This window comes from Hordeum vulgare, chromosome 6H, assembly GCF_904849725.1.
Source record: "Hordeum vulgare subsp. vulgare chromosome 6H, MorexV3_pseudomolecules_assembly, whole genome shotgun sequence".
In the NCBI taxonomy this organism is placed as follows: Eukaryota; Viridiplantae; Streptophyta; class Magnoliopsida; order Poales; family Poaceae; genus Hordeum; species Hordeum vulgare.
The window spans coordinates 427,402,166-427,426,812 of NC_058523.1; positions in this window are offsets into that span (position 1 = coordinate 427,402,166).

Here is a 24,647-nt window from a genome sequence, read left to right on the forward strand (position 1 = left end):
CAGAGAAACGGAAAGCAATCGATGAGGAGGTGGCTCGACTCTTGGAGGCAAAGTTCATAAGTGAAATTTACCACTCCGGGTGGCTCGCAAATGTCGTCATGGTCCCCAAGAAGGACAAGTCTCTTTACATGTGTATTGATTTGAAACATATCAATCGTGTTTGCCTGAAAGATCATTTTCCGCTCCCCCGCATCGATCAAATCTTTGAATCGACTGCGGGATGCGAGTGTTTAGCATTTCTTTATGCATACTCTGGTTACCAACAGACCCGTCTGTTTGGTCCAGACGAAATAAAGACAGCCTTTATCACCCCTTTTGGGTGTTTCTGCTATATCGCCATGCCTTTTGGTTTGAAAAATGATGGCGCGACTTTCATGCATATGATTAAGAAATGCCTGCTTGATCGAATCAGTCGGAATGTCGAGGCGTATATGAATGATATCGTAATCAAGTCTCGCAAAGGCTCCGACCTGCTGACTGACTTGGGAGAAACATTCGCCAGTCTGAGGAAATATGATATCAAGTTGAATCTGGCTAAGTGCACTTTTGGTGTTCCTGGTGGCAAGTTACTTGGTTTTGTCTTTTCCGAACGGAGGATTAACGTCAACCCTGAGAAGATCGGCGCCATCGTCCGAATGAAAAGCACTGAGCGAGCGCACGATGTCCAGAAGCTCACAGGCTGCCTGGCGGTGTTGAGTAGGTTTATTTATCGCCTCGGAGAGAAGGCTTTGCCTTTAGACCGACTCATGAAGAAGTCTGGTGTGTTCGAGTGGACTCCCGAGGCAGAAGTTGCGTTTGCTGAGATAAAAGCTCTGCTTTCCACCTAGTCGATGCTTGCTGCTCCGCACAGCAAAGAACCCCTGCTCCTGTACATTGCAGCTACTAATCAAGTGATCGACATAGTTCTAACTGTAGAGCGAGAAGAAGAGGGCAAGGCTTACAAAGTCCAACGTCCAGTCTACTATATTTCTGAAGTGTTGACTCCTTCGAAGCAAAGGTATCCTCATTATCAGAAGCTCCTCTATGATATATATTTATCGGCAAAGAAGGTGGCACACTACTTTCAAGATCATTCAGTCTTAGTCGTCAGTGATGCTCCGTTGTGTGAGAGCCTCAACAACCGAGATGTGGTTAGTCGAGTGGCGAAATGGGCCATCAAACTCCTATACTTTTATATTAAATTTGAAGCAAAGAAGGCAATAAAGTCTCTAGGGTTGGCTTATTTCATGGCCGAGTGGGTGGAACAGCAGCAGCCAACTCAAATTCACTCGGCACACTGGACCATGTTCTTTGATGGCTCTAAAATGTTGAATGGGCCTGGTGCTGGCGTGGTTTTGGTATCTCCAAAGGGTGACAAGCTCAACTACATCCTCTAGATTCACTTCGATTCCTCCAATAATGAAGTTGAATATGAGTCACTCCTCTACGGGTTACTGATGTCAGCTGTGCTTCCCCGGCAACGGCGACAGGAATAGTCGTGTTGACGGCACCAGGAATCCTTCTACTACGGCTATGGAGCCTTGCGTTGGTGTTCCCTCGAAGCGGAAAGGGTGATGTAGCACAGCGGTGGTAAGTATTTCCCTCAGTTTGAGAACCAAGGTATCAATCCAGTGGAGGAGTATCACAAGATCCTGCACAAACACAAAGAACCTGCTCCCAACGCTATGAAGGGGTTCTCAATCCCTTATAGATTGTTTGCCAAGTGATAACTGAAAGCAACAAAGTAACAAAGCAAAGTAAAAGCGGAGGTGTAAACGATGGATGTGAATAGACCCGGGGGCCGTAGTGTTTACTAGTGGCTTCTCCCATGAAAGCAAGTAGACGGTGAGTGAACAAATTACTGTCGAGCAATTGATAGAACCGCGCAAAGTCATGACGATATCTATGCCAATGATTATATCTATAGGCATCACGTCCAAAACAAGTAGACCGATACTTTCTGCATCTACTACTATTACTCCACACGTCGACCGCTATCCAGCATGCATCTAGTGTATTAAGTCCAAAAGAACAGAGTAACGCCTTAAGCAAGATGACATGATGTAGATGGACAATCTCATATCAACGATAGAGCCCATCTTGTTACCCTTGATGGCAACTACTTAATGTGTGCCTTGCTGCCCCTGCTGTCACTGGGAAAGGACACCACATGGTAGAACCCAAAACCAAGCACTTCTCCCATTGCAAGAATCATAGATCTAGCTGGCCAAACAAAACCCAAGACTCGGAGAGACTTACAAGGATAACAAATCATGCATATAAGAAATCAGCAAAGACTCAAATATATATCATAGATAATCTGATCACAAATCCACAATTCATCGGATCTCGACAAACACACCGCCAAGGAAGATTACATTAGATAGATCTCCATGAAGATCATGGAGAACTTTGTATTGAAGATCCAAGAGAGAACAGAAGCCACCTAGCTACTAACTACGGACCCGTAGGTCTGAAGTGAACTACTCACAAGTCATTGGAGGGGCGATGATGATGATGAAGAAGCCCTCCAACTCCAAAGTCCCCTCCGACAGGGTGCCTGGAAGGGTCTCAAGATGAGATCTCGCGGAAACGGAAGCTTGCGGCGGCGGAAAAGTATTTTCGAGGCTCCCCTGATTTTTTGCTATATTTTAGGGAATATATAGGCTAAAGATATAGGCCAGGAGGCGGCCAGGGAGGCCACAAGTCCTGCCACCACCGCCTCCCCCGTGGTGGCGGAGTGGGGGCTTGTGGGCTCCCAGGAGCCCTCCTAGATTGGCCCACATGCCCCCTGATCTTCTTCCGTTCGAAAAAAATCATTTCGGGGATTTTATTCCGTTTGGACTCCGTTCCAAAATCAGATCTGAAAAGAGTAAAAAACATAGAAAAATAGGAACTAGCACTTGGCACTGAATTAATAGGTTAGTCCTAAAAAAGATATAAAAGGTACATAAAACATCCAAAGATGACAAGATAACAACGTGAAACCATCAAAAATTATAGATACGTTTGAGATGTATCAAGCATCCCCAAGACTAACTCCTGCTCGTCCTCGAGTAGGGAAGTGATAAAGAATGAATTTTTGATGCTGTCATGCTACCTAGCATAGATGTCCTTTGTAACTCCTCTTATGTGACATGAATGTTCAGATCCATTAGATTGAAAACAATAGTTTTCTATTGACGTGGAAACAATAATAGTTGAAGCAAACTAGCAAGGTAATCATGAACTTTCAAAATAACAAGGCCAAAAGAAAGTTATCCCTACAAAAGAATATAGTCTGGCTATGCTCTATCATCATTGCACAACGAATTTAAATCATGCACAACCCCGGTATTGGCCAAGTAATTGTTTCACACCTTTACTTCCTCAAACCTTTTCAACTCTCACGCAATACATGAGCGTGAGCCATGGTTATAGCACTATAGATGGTGTGGAGTGTGGTGGATGTTGCAAGAACAAAAAGGAGAAGATAGTCACATTAACTAGGCATATCAATGAGCTGTGGAGATGCTGATCAATAGATATCAATGTGAATGAGTAGGGACTGCCATACAAATGATGCACTAGATCTAAGAGTATGTGAAAGCTCTTAAAGAAAACTAGTGGGTGTGCATCCAACTTGCTTGCTCACGAGAACTAAGGAAATTTTGAGGAAGCCTATCATTGGAATATACAAGCCAAGTTGAAGATTTTCCCACTAGCTATATGGTGGTGACAAAACGAGAGACTCTCAATCATGAAGATCATGGTGCTTAATATGCACAAGTGTGGAAAAGTGGTAACATTGTCCCTTCTCTCTTTTTCTCTCATTTTTTTGGTGGGCTCTTTGGCCTCTTTTTTTTGGTGGGCTTCTTTGGCCTCTTTTATTTCCTCACATGGGACAATGCTCCATTAATGATGATCATCACACTTTCAACTCAAAACTTTAGAGCAACTATGACTCTATATGGAATGCCTTCGGTAGTGTACCGTGACAATGATCTAGCATGGCATAGACATCAATGGAAACATCATGCTAGCTATCTTACGATCATGCCATGGCAATGTAGACGTGGTGGCACGTGTCATGGTGGTAGTTGCATGGCAATATATCTCGGAATGACTTTGAAAAAGCCATAGTAGGTAGGTATGGTGGCTGTTTTCAGGGAGGCTAATGGTGGGTTTTGTGCACCGGCGAAAGTTGCACGACACTAAGAAGATAGTGATGGTGGAAGGTGAAAGTGCATCTAAACCATGGAATCAACATTAGTCATGAAGAACTCATATACTTGTTGCAAAAGTTTTATTAGTAATCAAAACAAAGCATTCAACGCATACTCCTAGGGGAAGGGTTGGTAGGTTTAAACCATCGCGCGATCCCAACCGCCACGCAAAGGATGACAATCAATATACTAATTATGCTCAGATTTCATCACATAGTGGTTCATCATACATGCATGCTACGGGAATCACTAACTTCAACACAAGTATTTCTAGATCCACAACACCTTACTAGCATGACTTCAATATTACCATAACCACAACTCAAAACTAATTGAGATGAATCAAACTTCTCTAACTATTCAATGCACATGAAGGTGGAAGTTTTCGTATCGCTTTGGATAACTACCACTTTTGAGACTACTTTCAAAGCATAGATCATCTACCATGCCACGCACCACTGTGCTCTAAAAGATATAAGTGAGGCACACAGAGCAAAAGTATCTAGCTCAAAAGATATAAGTGAAGCACATGTCAGCTGAATTGTCTACCAAAAGATATAAGTGAAGCTCGACAAAATCACGGTGAGTGCATGTCTCTCTATCTAGGTGTGCAGCAAGGATGATTGTGAGACAACAAAAATAAAAGACTCCTACGATACAACACGCTCCAAGCAAAACACATATCATGTGGTGAATAAATATATAGCCCTAAGTAACGTTACCGATGGATTGAAGACGAGAGAGGGGATGCCTTCCCGGGGCATCCCCAAGCTTAGGCTTTTACAGCATCCTTGAATCTCTTGGGGTGCCTTGGGAATCCCCAAGCTTGAGCTCTTGCCACTCTTTATCTCTTTGTCCATAAGAACTTCACCCAAAACTTGAAAAGTTCACAACACGAAACTTAAACAGAAACTCATGATATCATTAGTATAAGAAAGCAAATCACCACTTCCTTAGGTACTGTAGAAAACTTAAATTATACTTATGCTGATGTTGGGTTACTGTATTTTCAAACTTCCATGGCTAATACCCCCCGATACTATCCATAGTTTCATCAAAATAAGCAACCAACACAACAAAAAAACAGAATCTGTTAACAGCAGACCAGTCTGTAGCAATATGTATATTTCGTATACCTCTGGTACTTCAAAACTTCTGACAAATTACGGAGGTCTGAAGAAATTGCATAGAAATCAGCAGAAAAAAGAATCAACTCAAAATCTCTTACATAATAAAAATTAAAATTCTTTTCGTGAGCAAACAGTTTCTGTGTTTTTCCAGCATGATCAAACAATCATCACCAAGACTAATCATAACGGTTTTGCTTGGCACAAACGCAAAAAGAAACACAAAAAACACAATCATAACAGAATTATGAAAGTGTGGAAAACACAAAACAGAAAGAAAAATGATAGATTCGTTGGGTTGCCTCCCAACAAGCGCTTTTGTTTAACGCCCTTAGCTAGGCAAAAAGTGATGGAATCACGTATAGTCATGTTTGGTGCTCAAACCATAGGTAGCCCTCATCATAGATTCATAAGGCAATCTTATTTTCTTTCTAGGAAAGTGCTACATGCCCTTCTTTAAAGGAAATTGAAATCTAATATTCCCTTACTTCATATCGATGATAGCACCAATAGTCCTTAGGAAAGGTCTGCCAAGAATAATGGGACATGAAGGATTGCAATCTATGTCAAGTACAATGAAATCCACGGGTACATAGTTCTTATTTGCAACAATAAGAACATCATCGATCCTTCCCATGGGTTTCTTGACAGTAGAATCCGCAAGATGCAAATTAAGAAAACACTCTTCAATCTCATGAAAACTAAGAATATCACATAAAGACTTTGGAATCGCGGAAACACTAGCACCCAAATCACACAAAGCATTGCACTCATAGTTTTTATCTGATTTTGATAGTAGGTTCCCACTCATCATGAAGTTTTCTAGGTATAGAGACTTCTAGTTTGATCTTCTCTTCAAGAGATTTCATCATAGCATCTACAATATGCGCGGTAAAGGCTTTGCTTTGGCTATAAGCACGTGGAGAGTTTGCAATGGATTGCATCAAAGGAATGCATTCAAACAAGCAACAATTATCATAATTGAATTTCTTGAAATCCAAAGTGGGAGTTTCATTACTACCCAAAATTTGGACTTCTTCTACTCCACTCTCCAAACCTTTATCATCAAGATAGGTGTGTTGGAAATATGCCCTAGAGGCAATAAAAAAATGGTTATTATCATATTTCCTTGTTCATGATAATCGTCTATTGTTCATGCTATAATTGTATTAACAGGAAACAGTAATACATGTGTGAATAAATAGATCACAATGTGTCCCTAGCAAGCCTCTAGTTGGCTAGCTCGTTAGTCAATAGATGATCATGGTTTCCTGATCATGGGCATTAGATGTCATTGATAACGGGATCACATCATTGGGAGAATGATGTGATGGACAGGACCCAATCCTAAGCATAACACTAGATCGTATTGTTCGTATGCTAAAGCTTTTCTAATGTCAAGTATATTTTCCTTCGACCGTGAGATTGTGCAACTCCCGGATACCGTAGGAGTGCTTTGGGTGTATGAAACGTCACAACGTAACTGGGTGACTATAAAGGTGCACTACGGGTATCTCTGAAAGTGTCTGTTGGGTTGGTACGAATCGAGATCGGGATTTGTCACTCCGTGTGACGGAGAGGTATCTCTGGGCCCACTCGGTAGAACATCATCATGAGCTCAATGTGAATAAGGAGTTAGTCACACGATGACGTGCTACGGAACGAGTAAAGAGACTTACCGGTAACGAGATTGAACAAGGTATAGGTATATCGACGATCGAATCTCGGGCAAGTTCTATACCGACACACAAAGGGAATTCTATACGGGATTGATTGAATCCTTGACATCGTGGTTCATCCGATGAGATCACCTGGAGCAAGTGGGAGCTACCATGGGTATCCAGACCCCGCTGATGGTTATTGGCCAGAGAGGCGTCTCGGTCATGTCTGCTTGTCTCCCGAACCCGTAGGGTCTACACACTTAAGGTTCGGTGACGCTAGGGTTATAGGGAATTGTTATACGAGGTTACCGAAAGTTGTTCGTAGTCCCGGATGAGATCCCGGACGTCATGAGGAGCTCCGGAATGGTCCAGAGGTAAAGATTGTTATATAGGACGGATGGTTTCGGACACCGGAAGTGTTTCGGGCATCACCGGTAACGTACCGGGACCACCGGGACCACCGGAGGTGGCCCCGGGGGTCCACCGAAGGGGGGCAACGACCCCGGGAGGTAAGATGGGCCAAGTTAGGGAGGGAACCAGCCCCTAGGTGGGCTGGTGCGCCTCCCCACTCAGCCCAATGCGTAGGGGAGAGAAAGGGGGGGGGGCAAACCCTAAGCCAGGTGGGCCTAAGGCCCACCAGGGGTGCGCCACACCCCTCCTCCCCCCTTGGCCGCCGCACCAGCCCCCATATAGGGCTGCCCCCCTAGGAGGGGGAAGCCCTCAAGGGGGCGCAGTCCCTCCCTTCCCCTATATATACCGGGCACTTTTGGCCATTGGGAGATAGACTTTTCCCTCTCTCTTAGCGCAGCCCTGCCCTTCTTCCTCCTCCTCTCTGCCGGTGCTTGGCGAAGCCGTGCCGGGAGACCTCATCTCTCCATCAACACCACGCCATCGTGCTCCTGGAGTTCTTCCCCAACCTCTCCCTCCTCCTTGCTGGATCAAGGTGCGGGAGACGTCACCGGGCTGCACGTGTGTTGAACGCGGAGGTGCCGTAGTTCGGCACTAGATCGGAATCGCTGCGAGTACGACTCCATCAACTGCGTTCTAGCAACGCTTCCGCTTAGCGATCTTCAAAGGTATGAAGATGCTCTTACCCCTCTCTCGTTGCTGGTCTCTCCATAGGAAGATCTGAATATGCGTAGGAAATTTTTTGAATTTATGCTACGTTACCCAACAAGGTGGATACCGAATCATTGGGGCGTTTTTCAACCAAAGTGGATTCATATCCAGCCCCTCCATAAATAGGTTTGACATGCCAAAACAAAGATTCAAGAGGAGACACACCAAGCACTTTAAGATCTTCGTGATTTGCATCACTAGAATGCACCCTTTTAAAACATTCATGCCTAGCGCGAATTTGGGCGGTTCTTTCTTTGCTCTCATTCATGGAGACACGCCTAACTTTCAAAGTTTCATCCAAGTTGACCTTGGAGGAGCGCATCTAACTTTTAAAGAATCAATATTACAAGACATCCTATCAACGCTCTTAGCCAAACCGTCTATTTTGAGTAGTTTTTCCTCTATGGACGCATTGAAAATCTTTTGAGAGTTAACGAACTCTTTGATATTACTCTCTTAATCAGATGGTAATTTGTTGTGATTTCCATAAGTGTTGTTGTAGGAATTGCCTTAATTGTTGGAGGAGTTACTAGGAAAAGGCCTAGGAACATAGTTTCCTCTAAAAGCATTGTTGTTGCCAAAATTGTTCCTACCAACAAAATTCACGTCCAAACTAGCGTTGCTACTCTCAATCAAAGAAGATAGGGGCATGTCATTAGGATCTACGGTAGCATTTCTACTAGCAACCAAATTCATCAACTCGTCCATCTTAGCACTAAGCGAGTTAATCTCTTCTATAGCGTGCACCTTTTTGCTAGCAGGCGACCTTTCAGTGTGCCACTGAGAGTAGTTGGTCATGATATTGTCTAGGAGTTTTGTAGCGTCTCCTAACGTGATTTCCATGAACGTTCCACCTGAGGCGGAGTCCAAGATATTGCGAGAAGCGAAATTCAAGCCAGCGTAAAAGATTTGTATAATCATCCACAAACTCAAGCCATGAGGACAATTTCTAATCATATGCTTCATCCTCTCCCAAGATTGTGCAACGTGTTCATGATCAAGTTGCTTGAAATTCATGATATCTTTACGTAAGGAGATGATCTTAGCCGGCGGAAAATACTTGGATATGTAAGCATCTTTGCACTTATCCCAAGAATCGATACTATTTTTCGGCAAAGAAGAAAACCAAGTTTTTGCGCGATCTCGCAACGAGGAAGGAAAAAGTTTCAACTTAATCACGTCATTATCCACATCTCTTTTCTTTTGCATATCACAAAACTCAATGAAGGTTTTGAGATGAGATGGGATGTGGAAAAAGATTCAGCAAAGCTGCTTTGATTTCATACGATTCCGCACTAGTGGCGGGAGCAATCGGAGTACTAATAAAATCAATATTATTAGTGCTTGAGAAGTCGCAAAGTTTGGTGTTTTCAGCCACGATGACTTCAAAAAACAAACAAGCACACAAGCAAGCGAGAAAACCGGCAAAGGAAAACGGCAAAGGCAAAAGAAAACGACGAAGGAGAATGGAAAATGAAAACGGCAAATGTGAAGTGGGGGAGAGGAAAACGAGAGGCAACTGGCAACAAAAGTAAATGCAAGAGATGAGTTTGTGAGACCTACTTGGATAGATCTTGAGATCTCCTCCCCGGCAACGGCGCCAGAAATACTTCTGATGTCAGCTGTGCTTCCCCGGCAACGGCGACAGGAATAGTAGTATCGTGGCACCAGGAATCCTTCTGCTACGGCTATGGAGCCTTGCGTTGGTGTTCCCTCAAAGCAGAAAGGGTGATGTAGCACAGCGGTGGTAAGTATTTCCCTCAGTTTGAGAACCAAGGTATCAATCCAGTGGAGGAGTATCATAAGATCCTGCACCAACACAAAGAACCTGCTCCCAACGCTATGAAGGGGTTGTCAATCCCTTATAGATTGTTTGCCAAGTGAGAACTGAAAGCAACAAAGTAACAAAGCAAAGTAAAAGCGGAGGTGTAAACGATGGATGTGAATAGACCCGGGGGCCGTAGTGTTTACTAGTGGCTTCTCTCATGAAAGCAAGTAGACGATGGGTGAACAAATTAGTGTCGAGCAATTGATAGAACCGTGCAAAGTCATGACGATATCTATGGCAATGATTATATCTATAGGCATCACGTCCAAAACAAGTAGACCGATACTTTCTGCATCTACTACTATTACTCCACACGTCGACCGCTATCCAGCATGCATCTAGTGTATTAAGTCCAAAGGAACAGAGTAACGCCTTAAGCAAGATGACACGATGTAGATGGACAATCTCATATCAATGACACATCCCATCTTGTTACCCTTGATGACAAGTACCTAATGTGTGCCTTGCTGCCCCTACTGTCACTGGGAAAGGTCACCACATGGAAGAACCCAAAACCAAGCACTTCTCCCATTGCAGGAATCATAGATCTAGTTGGCCAAACAAAACCCAAGACTCGGAGAGACTTACAAAAGTACCCTATCATGCATATAAGAAATCATCAAAGACTCAAATATTTATCATAGATAATCTGATCACAAATCCACAATTCACCGGATCTCGACAAGCACACCGCCAAAGAAGATTACATCGGATAGATCTCCATGAAGATCATGGAGAACTTTGTATTGAAGATCCAAGAGAGATAAGAAGCCATCTAGCTACTAACTACGGACATGTAGGTCTGAAGTGAACTACTCACGAGTCATTGGAGGGGCGATGATGATGATGAAGAAGCCCTCCAACTCCAAAGTCCCCTCCGACAGGGTGCCGGGAAGGGTCTCCAGATGAGATATCGCGGAAACGGAAGCTTGCGGCGGCGGAAAAGTATTTTCGAGGCTTCCCTGATTTTTTGCTGTATTTTAGGGAATTTATAGGCCAAACATCTAGCTCAGGAGGCGGCCAGGGAGGCCACAAGCCCTGCCACCGCCGCCTCCTCTTGGTGGTGGAGTGGGGGCTTGTGGGCTCCCAGGAGCCCTCCTGGCTTGGCCCACAGGCCCCCTGATCTTCTTCCGTTCGGGAAAAAATCATTTCGGGGATTTTATACCGTTTGGACTCCGTTCCAAAATCAGATCTGAAAAGAGTCAAAAACACAGAAAAAACAGGGACTAGCACTTGGCACTGAATTAATAAGTTAGTCCCAAAAAAGATATAAAAGGTACATAAAACATCCAAAGATGACAAGATAATAGCATGAAACCATAAAAAATTACAGATACGTTTGAGACGTATCAGTTACGTATGGCCATCTCACTCGGCGTTTGGCGCCTGATGGTATAGGGTGATTCGGATTTGGTGGTCAGTCAAGTGATGAAGGAGTGGGATGTCATGAACCCTGCCATGATTGGGCATTGCAACGCAGTGAGAAAGCTTGAGAAGAAGTTTGAAGGTTTGGAACTCCATCATATTCCCCAAGTGAAGAATCAAGCAGCCGATGACCTAGCCAAGATTGGATCCACACGGAAGCCTGTACCTTGAAATTTGTTTCTCGAACACTTACATTCTCCTTCGGTGCAAGAAGATCCCTTCACTGAAGAGCCCTCGCAAGCATTAAGCACTTCCAATCCAACTGAGGTTGACGTCCCAGCAATCATTGATTTGGTCATGGAGATTGTGGTGATTACGTCCGATTGGATGGTGCCATATATTGCATGCATACCTAGGCAAGAACTCCCAGAAGACGAGGTTCAGGCTCGTTTGTTCGCAGGTCCAAGGCGTTTACTGTAACGAATGGACATCTTTATAGAGAAAGTGTAACTGGCGTAGCTCATTGGTGCATTTATCGTGAGGAGGGTCGATTGATTCTGGAGGAAATTCACTCAGGGACCCGTGGTCATCATGCGTCCTCCCGGAAAATTGTTGCGAAAGCATACCGAGCTGGTTTTTTCTGGCCGCACGCTAATGCAATGCCTAAGGAAATCGTGGAATACTGCGAAGGATGCAGTTTTACTCAAAGTTGTCACATAAGCTCGCGTCTGCCCTAAAGACTATTCCACTCGTCTGGCCGTTCGATGTATGGGGTTTGGATATGGTTGGTCCTCTCCGGACGGGTGAGAGTGGATTCACACATTTTCTTCTAGTAGTCGACAAGTTCACCAAGTGGATTAAAGCTCAACCTATGAAAAAGCTGGATTCACGCACTACTATCAAGTTGCTAAAGGAAATAACATTCTGGTATGGAGTTCCCCACAATATCATCATAGACAATGGTTCCAACTTCGACTTGGAAGAATTCATATACTTTTGCTCTGCCCAAAGCACTCGGGTGGATTACGCGTCCGTCGCGCACCCCCAAACTAATGGTCAAGCTGAGCGAGCGAATGGCATTGTCCTTCAAGGGATGAAGCCTCGACTGATGCGAGATATGGAACATGTAGCTGGAGCTTGGGTTACTGAATTACCATCTGTTTTGTGGGGCTTGAGGACGACTCCCAACCGGTCGATTGGACGCACTCCTTTCTTCCTGGTATATGGAGCCGAAGCCATTTTGCCGAGTGATCTCCTTCACAATTCTCCCCGAGTAGAGCTTTACTCTGAGGCTGAAGCTGAACGGGCACGATAGGATGGTGTAGATCTTGTGGAAGAAGAGCGCGAACTTGCCTTGATTCGGTCGGCAGTATACCAGCATGATCTATGCCGTTTCCGTGCAAGGCATGTCAGGATTCCGTCGTTCCACGAAGGTGATCTGGTTCTTCGAGTGGATCAGCAACAACGGCCTCACAAGCTCGCCTCCGCATGGGGAGGTCCTTTCGTCATTACCAAAGTGCTGAACAACGGAGCCTACCACCTCTTCAACCTCAAGAAGAGAACTGACGAACCACGTGCTTGGAATGCAGATTTGCTTCGATGGTTTTACACTTGACGATTGAGTGGTTTGATGTAATAAGAGTGTACTGAGACAATGTTGCTTATCAAAGTTATGACTCCTGCAGTTTTTGTTGATTCCGATCATGCAATCGCATATTCAAAATATCACTCCGAGTGGTGAGCGATCCTCTCACTCAGGGGCTTAGCTGCGAACAAGTCTCCACCTAAGTTAGAGAAGTGAGCGATCCTCACACTCGGGGGCTTAGCTGCGAACAAGTCTTCGACTAAGTTAAAACCCACTCGAGTGAATATTAACCTATTCACCCGGAGACTTAGCTGCGAACCAGATTTAGCCTATGTTCAAAACACACTCCGAGTGACGAGCGATCCTCTCACTCGGAGACTTAGCTGTGTACAAGTGTTCCCTAAGTTAAGAACACTCCAAGTGGCGAGCGATCCTCACACTCGGGGGCTTAGCTGCGAACAAGTCTTCGCCTAAGTTAAAGCCCTGCCAAGTGAATAGCAACCTATTCGCTCGGAGGCTTAGTTGCGAACTAGATTTTGCCTCAGTTCAAAACACACTCTGAGTGATGAGCGACCCTCTCACCCCGAGACTTAGCTGTGAAGATTTCACGTAAGTTCCAAACATACTCCGAATGGTGAGTGATCCTCACACTCGGGGGCGTAGCTGCGAACAAGTGTTCGCCTAAGTTCAAAACACACTCCGAGTGACGAGCGACCCTCTCACTCGGAGACTTAGCTGCACACCCGATTTTGTCTAAGTTAAAAACACTCTGAGTGGTGAGCGATCCTCTCACTCGGGGGCTTAGCTGCGAACAAGTCTTCGCCCGAGTTAAAATCCAACCGAGTGGTGAGCAACCCTCTCACTCGGAAACTTAGCTGTGAATAAGTTTTTGCCTAAGTTAAAATCCAATCGGGTGAATAGCAACCTATTCACTCGGACACTTAGCTGCGAATCAGTCTTCGCGTAAGTAAAAACTTTCCCGAATGACGAGCACTCCTCTTACTCAGAGACTTAGCCCCAAACAAGGTTTCGCCTAAGCTCAAAATTCTTCTGAGTAATGAACATCAAGATCATTCGGAAACCAAAAATCTTATAAAAGCAAAAGATTGGAAAGCTAAATGCAGATACACTCAGGATCTCCAGCACGGATTAAGGTCGTCTACGCAAACGAAAGTACTCGGACTTAAGGCCCGAACGAAGTTGAAAACGGTTACACCATCACTCGGCATACTGAGGCGGGTAAATTTGGAACTGCAATCAAAGTTTTTTCAAGGCGCGCCAGGACTCATTGGCTCGGCGAAGGTGTCTAGATCAATCCCATTAGCGATGCGGGTGGCTGCATCGATGAAGGTCTCCATGAAGTTCTCAAACTGAAACTTTTTCGTGTTGGCCACCTGGAGCGCCTTCAGTTTGTCCTCTTTAGCCTCCTTGCAATGGACCCGAACGAGTGAAATAGCCACGTCAGCTCCGCAGCGCGCAACAGATTTCTTCCATGCCTGTATTCGACTGGGAATCTAGTTGAGATGGCTCATAATTGACTCAAGGTCAGTCTGGAGGGTATCTTTTGGGCAAAGTTCCTTATCGATCCTCTCCAGAGCAACACTCAGTTGGGCGACATATCCTTGAACCTTTTTGAGACAAGCGTCAAGGCGAAACATGTTCATGGCCACTTCGTCCCCAACATGTGACTTGATAGGGTCCATATTTGGCTCGATCTCTTCACTCTCCTTGTCAAAGTCTTCACAGAAGTCTACACGAAGGAAAAATGAAAAGTTGGCCACACTATCATTCGCTGGAAATACAGGAAATTCACTCGGCCAAAGAAAGTTACCCGTATGCATGCCGAACATCTTCTTTCCGAAGTTGCCCAAGTAGTTCTCCAGGTCGTTCCTCCTGTTGGTCATCTGTTCAAGCTTCTTGTTCTAGTCGTCCGTTTCGTGCTTGAGTTTGACATTCTCCTCCTCAAGTTTGCTAGTTCAGACCTTTTCATCCCTATGACAAAAGTTCTGTATCACCCTGGATTTTGCCTATTTCTTTTTCCTTTGATTTTGGTGTGGTTTTGCTTTTCTGTGGCTTAATAGTTTTGAAACCTAAAGGGATCATCCTTGATTGCTCTACCCTAGTGGCTTGCCAACCTCCAAACCATCCCAAGACCTTGTTATTTCCATCTTGAGCCAATCCCAATATTCTTTTCCCTGGGAATATTCTTTTTTCTCATTAAAGGAATAACCATGTTGCTCTTGGTTGTGAAGCAACCCTCATTTCTATCATTCCAAAAAATTCCCAAATAATTCTCGTAAATCTCTTGGGTCATATCTTCCTCAGATATGACAAAATCTTTCCTTGCCATGTTCAAAAATATTTCTCAAAAATTCCTTTTCTGATTTTTCCCTATCTGTCAAGTTGTAAAGAAAGTACCCTTTATATTTGCTTGCTTGCTCCCAAAATTTGCGGGCACTCTTTCCTATCCATATAATTGCCTCATGCCAAAATTCAACTCCATTTGGACAGTAATTAAGTCTTGGCAAATTTCCAAAGTTTCTGATCCAGAGGAAGCTTTGTGAAGCAAGTGCTAGCTAAGAGTGTTCAAATGAGTTGAAACTTTGACATCATCTCCATATGCTCAAATAATGCCTCTCCACCAAATTTGAGCACCACTACTTCAACCATGGGACCATAGCATCAAATCTTTGTCTCTGGTCATTATTTTGGATTGTGAAGCAACTATATTTTATGTTGCTCCATAAATTCTGAAATTTTACCAGGACATTCTCCTACCTATAAAACATCTCTCAACCAAGTTTGAGCTCATTTTATTAAGCCAATTATTCCCAGTAATTCTCCGAAGATTCTATCCAACAGGATATTGTGTAAAGGAAGTGTCACTTTAGATTATCCAGATGATATGAAATTTATACATCATCTTTATGATCCTAAATAACTCATCTCCTCCAAAATTCAGCTCAGTACAAGCAAGTATGTGAGTGACACTTCATACTTTGCAATTCTGTCCAGAGAAGCCCTTTGAACTGCAAGTGCTATTTATATTCATTCAAATGAGCTGAAAATTTGCAGAAATACTCATCCTAGTATGTGATCACCCTCAGCCAAAAAACACAGCTTTTCCTCAGCTGGATCTCCCCTACCCCACTCTAAACAGCTTGGTGTTAAATCCTATTTGAGCATATTTGTTCCTCCCCATAGCCCTCTAGTTGATTCTACCCTCGCCTCTTATCCATTTAAGCAGTGTGGGGTTTGTTTGGCATGGAGTGAGGAGCAGTGGCACGCCACAACACATAGTGCCCGTGGTGACCACACGGAGAGCGGGCCAAAATGGCGCTCTATGCATTGACGACGACGGGAGCGCCTCTCCAGGAAGCTCTGGCTTGTCTGCGAGTGCCGAAGAGCTCCCCATCGCACACGTGTACCCTCTGGAGCCTTCTCCCCCTCGTCGCCTAGCCTATGGTCGGCCCCGACACCCTGTTGTGATGCGGTCGCGGAGCCGTCATCTCGAAGCTTCGGCTACCGTCGCGCAACCTCTCCCCGGGCCTATATAAGGCGTGCCCCAAAGCCCTCCTTCGACGAGCAACCTCCCAACCCCCTCCCCTGAGATCCTGAAGCCCTTCTGCTCTCCAATGGCCGCCATGGTCGCCGGCCTTTGATACGGTAACAGAAGTCCTTCCCCGGCAACGCCAGGAATTCTTCTTGCTACTTCTCTTGCTTGCGTCGGTTTTTTCCCTTGAAGAGGAAAGGGTGATGCAGCACAGGAGCAGTAAGTATTTCCCTCAGTTTGAGAACCAAGGTATCAATCTAGTAGGAGAATCTCGTCAAGTCCAGAGTACCTGCGCAAACACAAAAGAGCTTGCACCCAACGCTATAAAGGGGTTGTCAATCCCTTGAAGATTGATTGCAAAGTGAGATCTGAAGGCGGAAAGTGCAATGAAGAAAAAGTGTAAGGCTGAAAATTTGGTATGGAGTAGACCCGGGGGCCATAGTGTTCACTAGAAGTTTCTCTCAAAATTGCAAATATCACGGTGGGTGAACAAATTACTGTCGAGCAATTGATAGAACCGCGCAAAGTCATGACGATATCTAAGGCAATGATCATACATATAGGCATCACGTCCGAGACAAGTAGACTGATACTTTCTGCATCTACTACTATTACTCCACACATCGATCGCTATCCAGCATGCATCTAGTGTATTGAGTTCATGACGAACCGAGTACCGCCTTTAGCAAGATGACATGATGTAGAGGGATAAACTCAAACCAATGATGAAAACCCCATCTTTTTACCCTTGATGGCAACAACACGATGCGTGCCTCGCTAGCCCTTATGTCACTGGGTGAGGTCACGCACGGTATGAACCCAAAACCAAGCACTTCTCCCATTGCAAGAATCATAGATCAAGTTGGCCAAACAAAACCCACAACTTGAAGAGAATTACAAGGATATGAAATCATGCATAAGAGAGATCAGAAGAAACTCAAATAAGATCCATAGATAATCTGAACATAAATCCACAATTCATTGGATCTCGACAAACACACCGCAAAAGAAGATTACATCGGATAGATCTCCATGAAGATCATGGAGAACTTTGTATTGAAGATCCAAGAGAGAGAAGAAGCCATCTAGTTACTAGCTATGGACCTGTAGGTCTACGGTGAACTACTCACGCATCATCGGAGAGGTCATGATGTTGATGAAGAAGCCCTCCGTATCCGAATCCCCCCCTCCGACAGGGCACCAGAACGTGCCCCAGATGGGATCTTGCGGAGACAGAAGCTTGCGGCGGCGGAAAAGTACTTTCGATGATCTCCTGATTTTTTATGTTATTTTAGGGAATATATAGGCGCAAAACCTAGGGCAAAGGAGGCTCAGGGAGCCCACAAGCTAGGGGGCGCGGGCCCCCTGATCGCGCCATGAGGGCTTGTGGGGTCCCTGATGGCCCCCTGCCTTGATTCTCCGGCTTCCCGATCTTTTTCTGTTCCGGAAAAAATCTTTTTTGCAGTTTCATTCCGTTTGGACTCCGTTCAAAATCCTTCTCTGAAAGGGGTCAAAAACATGGAAAAAACAGGAACTGGCACTTGGCACTGAGTTAATAAGTTAGTCCCAAAAAAATATATAAAAGCCATGCAAAACATCCAAAGTTTGACAAGATAATAGCATGAAACCATAAAAAATTATAGATACGTTGGAGACGTATCAAGCATCCCCAAGCTTAACTCTTGCTCGTCCTCGAGTAGGGAAGTGATAAAGACTGAATTTGTGATGTGGAATGCTACCTAGCATAGTTGTCCTTTGCAACTTCTTTCACGTGTCATGAATGTTCAGATCCGTAAGATTTGAAATAATAGTTTGCTATTGACATGAAAACAATAATACTTCAAGCAAACTAGCAAGGTAATCATGAACTTTCAAAATAACAAGGCCAAGGAAAGTTATCCCTACAAAATCATATAGTCTGGCTATGCTCCATCATCCTCACACAACTAATGTAAATAATGCACAACCCCAGTATTGGCCAAGTAATTGTTTTCGCACTCTTACTTTCTCAAACCTTTTATAACTATCACGCAATACATGAGCGTGAGCCATGGATATAACACTATAGGTGGAATAGAGTGTGGTGGTGGTTGTGAGACAAAAAGGAGGAGATGGTCACATTGACTCGGCGTATCAAAGGGCTATGGAGATGCCCATTAATAGATATCAATGTGAATGAGTAGGGATTGCCGTACAAGGAGAACTAGTGGGTGTGCATCCAACTTGCTTGCTCACGAAGACCTAGGGCAATTTGAGGAAGCCCATCATTGGAATATACAAGACAAGTTATATAATGAAGATTCCCACTAGCATATGGTAGTGACAAAGCAAGAAGCTCTCAATCATGAGAACATGGTGCTATTATGAAGCACAAGTGTGGAAAAAGATAGTAGCATTGCCCCTTCTCTTTTTTTTCATTTGGGCTGTTAGGCCTCTTCTTTTTTTTCTCTTTTTTCATTTTTGGGCTCTTTGGCTTCTTTTTTTTAATTTCCTAACATGGGACAATGCTCTAATGATGATCATCACACTTTTATTTACTCATAGCTCAAAGCTTTAGAACAATGATGACTCTATAGGAAATGCGTCCGGCAGTGTACTGGGATGTGCAACGATCTAGCTTGGCATATGACGTTGGAACATCTCGCTAGCTATCTTACGATCACGCAATGGAAATATGAGAGTGACGGCACAAGTCATGAGACGGAACGGTGGGAGTTGCATGGCAATATATCTCGGAAACGCTATGAAAATGCCATAGTAGGCAGGTATGGTGGCTGTTTTGAGGAGGGAATATGGTGGGTTTGTGCACCGACGGAAGTTGCGCGGCACTAGAGAGGCTAGCAAAGGTGGAAGGTGAAAGTGCATCTATACCATGGACTCACATTAGTCATGAAGAACTCACATACTTGTTGCGAAAGTTTTTATTAGTAATCGAAAGAAAGTGCTAAACGCATACTCCTAGGGGAAGGGTTGGTAGGTGTTAACCATCGCGCGATCCCGACCTCAACACAAAGGATAACAATCAATGATCAATTATGCTCCGACTTCCTAACATAGCGGTTCACCATACATGCATGCTACGGGAATCACTAACTTCAACACAAGTATTTCTAGATTCACAACACCCTACTAGCATAACTCTTAATATTACCAAATCTACGTCTCAAAACTAATTGAGAGGAATCAAGACTTCTCTTTCTACTCAATGCACATGAACATGGAGGTTGTTTATATCCTCTTTGGGTACCTATCACCTTTGGGACTACTTTCATAGCATAAGCCAACTACCAAGTCACGCACCTCCGTGCTCTAAAAGATATAACTGAAGCACATAGAGCAAAATTATCTAGCTCAAAAGATATAAGTGAAGCACTATGAGCATTCTAGCAAAATCACGATGAGTGCATGTCTTTCTCTCTCAAAAAGGTGTGCAGCAAGGATGATTGTGACACAACAAAAAAAGACTCCTACGATACAAGACGCTCCAAGCAAAACACATATCATGTGGTGAATAAACATATAGCTCCAAGTAATGTTACCGATGGGTTGAAGACGAAAGAGGGGATGCCTTCCCGGAGGATCCCCAAGCTTAGGCTTTTTGGCGTCCTTGAATTTGGCTTGGGATGCCTTGGGCATCCCCAAGCTTGAGCTCTTTCCACTCCCTATCTCTTTGTCCATGAGAACATCACCCAAAACTTGAAAACTTCACAACACAAAACTTAAACGGAAACTCGTGATAACATTAGCACAAGAAAACAAACTACCACTTCTTTTGGTACTCTAGCAAATTTGAATTCTATCTATATTGGTGTTGGGCTATTGTATTCTCACTTTTCCATGGCTAGTACCCCCCGATACTAACCATAGTTTCATCAAAAACAGCAACCAACTCAACAAAAACAGAATCTGTCAAAACAGACCAGTCTGATGCAATCTGTATACTTTGTATACTTCTGGTACCTCAAAACTTCTGAATACTTACTAATGCCTGGGAAAAAGGCATATCAACCAGAAGCAAAAAGAATCAACTCAAAATCACTTTCTGAATAAAAATGAAAAATCATCTCGTGAGCGAAAAGGTTCTGTCTTTTTCCAGCAGGATCAAACAACCATCACCAAGACTAGTCATAAAGGTTTTGCTTGGCTCAAACACAAAAAGAAACACCAAAAACACAATCACAACAGAATTATGATGGTGTGGACGCAACAAAACAGAAAGAAAAAGATAAATTCATTGGGTTGCCTCCCAACAAGCGCTATTGTTTAACGCCCTTAGCTAGGCATTGATAATTCAATGCTGCTCACAGAAAAGACAAGAATTGAAGCACAATGAGAGCATCATAGAACATGTGAAAATCACATCTAAGTCTAACATACTTCCTATGCATAGGAATTTTATAGGAAAACATATTGTCAAGACAACCAATAGTTGCCATATGCAAGGAAGAAGAAAGAGACAATAGCAATCTCCACATAACGAGAGGTAAATTGGTAACATGAAAGTTTCTACCACAATATTTTCCTCTCTCATAGAAATTACATGTGGGATCATAATAAAATTCAACAAAATAGCTATCACAAAGGATATTCTTTTCATGATCCACATGAATGCAAAGTTGACACTCTTCAAAAATAGTGGGATTATCATCAACTAAAGTCATGACTTCTCCAAACCCACTTTCAATATTATTGCAAATGTCATTGCAACAAGTAGTGGACATAGCAAAACTAGCATCCCCAAGCTTAGGGTTTTGCATATTTTTAGCATGATTGTCACTAATAGGATTTATAGTGAAACCATTGCAATCATGCTTTTCATTCAAGGAGCCCTCGTGAATCACTTCATAAATCTCTTCATCACGATTTTAAGATTCACGCATCTCAAGCAAAACTCCATAGAGAAAGCCAAGTGCAATCAACTCACTTGCAATTGGTTCCACATAAGTGGATCTCTTAAAGAGATTAGCAAGTGGGTGAGGATCCATATCAATAGATTTTCAGCAAGCGAAGATGCAAGCATATTGAAGGCACATATCACTCAAGCAAAGGAAAGGCAAGCGAGAGAAAAGGGCAAACGAAAAAGGCAAAGAAAGAAAAGGGCAAACGAAAAAGGCAAATTGTGAAGTGGGGGAGAGGAAAACGAGAGGCAACTGGCAAACAAAGTAAATGCAAGAGATGAGTTTGCGACACCTACTTGGATGAGTTCTTGACTTGATCCTCCCCGGCAACGGCGCCAGAAATTCTTCTGCTACGGCAACAAAAGTCCTTCCCCGGCAACGCCAGGAATTCTTCTTGCTACTTCTCTTGCTTGCGTCGGTTTTTTCCCTTGAAGAGGAAAGGGTGATGCAGCATTGGAACAGTAAGTATTTCCCTCAGTTTGAGAACCAAGGTATCAATCCAGTAGGAGAATCTCGTCAAGTCCAGAGTACCTGCGCAAACACAAAAGAGCGTGCACCCAACGCTATAAAGGGGTTGTCAATCCCTTCACGATTGATTGCAAAGTGAGATCTGAAGGCGGAAAGTGCAACGAAGAAAAAGTGTAAGGCTGAAAATATGGTGTGGAGTAGACTCGGGGGCCATAGTGTTCACTAGAGGCTTCTCTCAAAATAGCAAATATCATGGTGGGTGAACAAATTACTGTCGAGCAACTGATAGAACCACGCAAAGTCATGACGATATCTAAGGCAATGATCATACATATAGGCATCACGTCCGAGACAAGTAGACCGATACTTTCTGCATCTACTACTATTACTCCACACATCGACCGCTATCCAGCATGAATCTAGTGTATTGAGTTCATGACGAACAGAGTAACGCCTTAAGCAAGATGACATGATGTAGAGGGATAAACTCAAACCAATGATGAAAACCCCATCTTTTTACCCTTGATGGCAACAACATGATGCGTGCCTCGCTACCCCTTCTGTCACTGGGTGAGGTCACCGCACGGTATGAACCCAAAACCAAAAACTTCTCCCATTGCAAGAATCATAGATCTAGTTGGCCAAACAAAACCCACAACTCGAAGAGAATTACAAGGATATAAAACCATGCATAAGAGAGATCAGAAGAAACTCAAATAAGATTAATAGATAATCTGAGGATAAATCCACAATTCATCGGATCTCGACAAACACACCACAAAAGAAGATTACATCGGATAGATCTCCATGAAGATCATGGAGAACTTTGTATTGAAGATCCAAGAGAGAGAAGAAGCCATCTAGTTACTAGCTATGGAACCGTAGGTCTATGGTGAACTACTCACGCATCATCGGAGAGGTCATGGTGTTGATGAAGAAGACCTTCGTATCCGAATCCCCCCTCCGGCAGGGCACCAGAACGTGCCCCAGATGGGATCTTGCGAAGACAGAAGCTTGCGGCGGCGGAAAAGTACTTTCGATGATCTCCTGATTTTTTATGGGATTTTAGGGAATATATAGGCGCAAAACCTAGGGCAAAGGAGGCTCAGGGAGCCCACAAGCTAGGGGGCGTGGGCCCCCCTGGCCGCGCCATGAGGGCTTGTGGGGTCCCTGGTGGCCCCTGCCCTGATTCTCTGGCTTCCCGATCTTTTTTTGTTCCGGAAAAAATCTTTTTGACAGTTTCATTCCGTTTGGACTCCGTTCAAAATCCTCCTCTGAAAGGGGTCAAAAACATGGAAAAAACAGGAACTGGCACTTGGCACTGAGTTAATTAGTCCGAGAAAATAAATAAAAGGCGTGCAAAAATCCAAAGTTTGACAAGATAATAGCATGAAACCATAAAAAATTATAGATACGTTGGAGACGTATCAGGTAACAGTTGGGCATCATGCCGGTGACAAGTCTTGTTGTCCATCTTGAGGATATTTGCTAAAGGTTCTGAGTAAGATCATAAGAGTTGGATGACCAGAGTACGTGAGAGTAGCCTGGTATAGTTATTTTTAAATTACCCCTGTAGTGATAACAAATCTTTACCTAATCATGATTGCTATGATGTTGTCTTGCCTTAATGCTGATGTTTGTTGTGAGCTTGCGAGTACATTCAAAGTACTCACCTGGCGTGTCATGCAGCTTGCTGGTCATGCCATGATTGCTTGTCGAGGATTCCGAGTTGTGAGCTAGGTTACGTGTTCCAGCCAGAGTCCCTGCGGAGTGGAGTTCATCACATCGGTCGTTGTTCCGCTGCTATTGTAGAAATTACCGTACGCAGGTGTAGTATCACCAAGGCGATGTAATCCATGTATCCTTGTAATCTTTTCCATAGTAATAAAGAGATGAATTGTTCTATTCCAACGGTGCCGTATTCTAGAAGACTGGTCCTTGGGCTGGAATACGGGGCGTTTCGGTTTCCACTGAGCCGGGGTGCCACAAGAGTTGGTATCAGAGCAGGTCTGGCTGTAGGACGCCCTAGACCGCGTGAGCGGTAGTAACCGGTAGTATAGGGTCTAGTTGGATTGTTGCACTTGTTTTGTTGCATTTGATTGTGCATAGCATGCATATAGACTAGATATTTTAGTACTAGCGATGGATCTGGTGACTGTAGGTTGCATCGGTTTCGATTCACCACGTGAGCTCTCCAGCTTGCATTCTTGTTCCTTGGTGTGGTGTCACCTTCTCCCCAGTGGAGTGATGCCAAGGTGCCTGGTTATGTCGATCCCTTGTCGAATTGATGCACCGGTACCACACCGACTCATTCTCTTCAGTCGTCCTATTGTTTCGGTGATAGATATGCCTCTACCCCGGATCTTGCCCATCCCTCTAGCCGTGTCGACAACCCTTACTGATCTTGCTTTTCAGGAAAGGGCAATGCCTACGAGCCTTATTTTCATCGTTATCCCGCCCTGCCATCCATTCTCTGGACGAGTACGGTTTTCTCCGTACGCTTGATGATGACGTGGTCGAGACCCCTGTGTTCCGACCCACGATCACCAAGTTCGTCCTTTCCGCCGTGTCCGTCCACACGTAACCGGTGTAAGCCCCTGTTTGGTGTAGCTTTGTTTACACCAACTTCCTTCCACACAATTATTCATTTTCGTGCACACCGCCACAACATGTTAGATCGTAGTACCAGAGTTCTTGCGAGATTTTTGTACCTAAGTAGGAATCCATATCGTTGTTGTGAATACCTGTAGAATATGATAATGCCCTTGTGTGATCTTGCTGCTTTATGTGTTTGTCGTTTGCTTCTTTCTTTGGGCCCTTGGTGTTACCTTATTTCCCCTTATGGAAGTTGCTCATCGA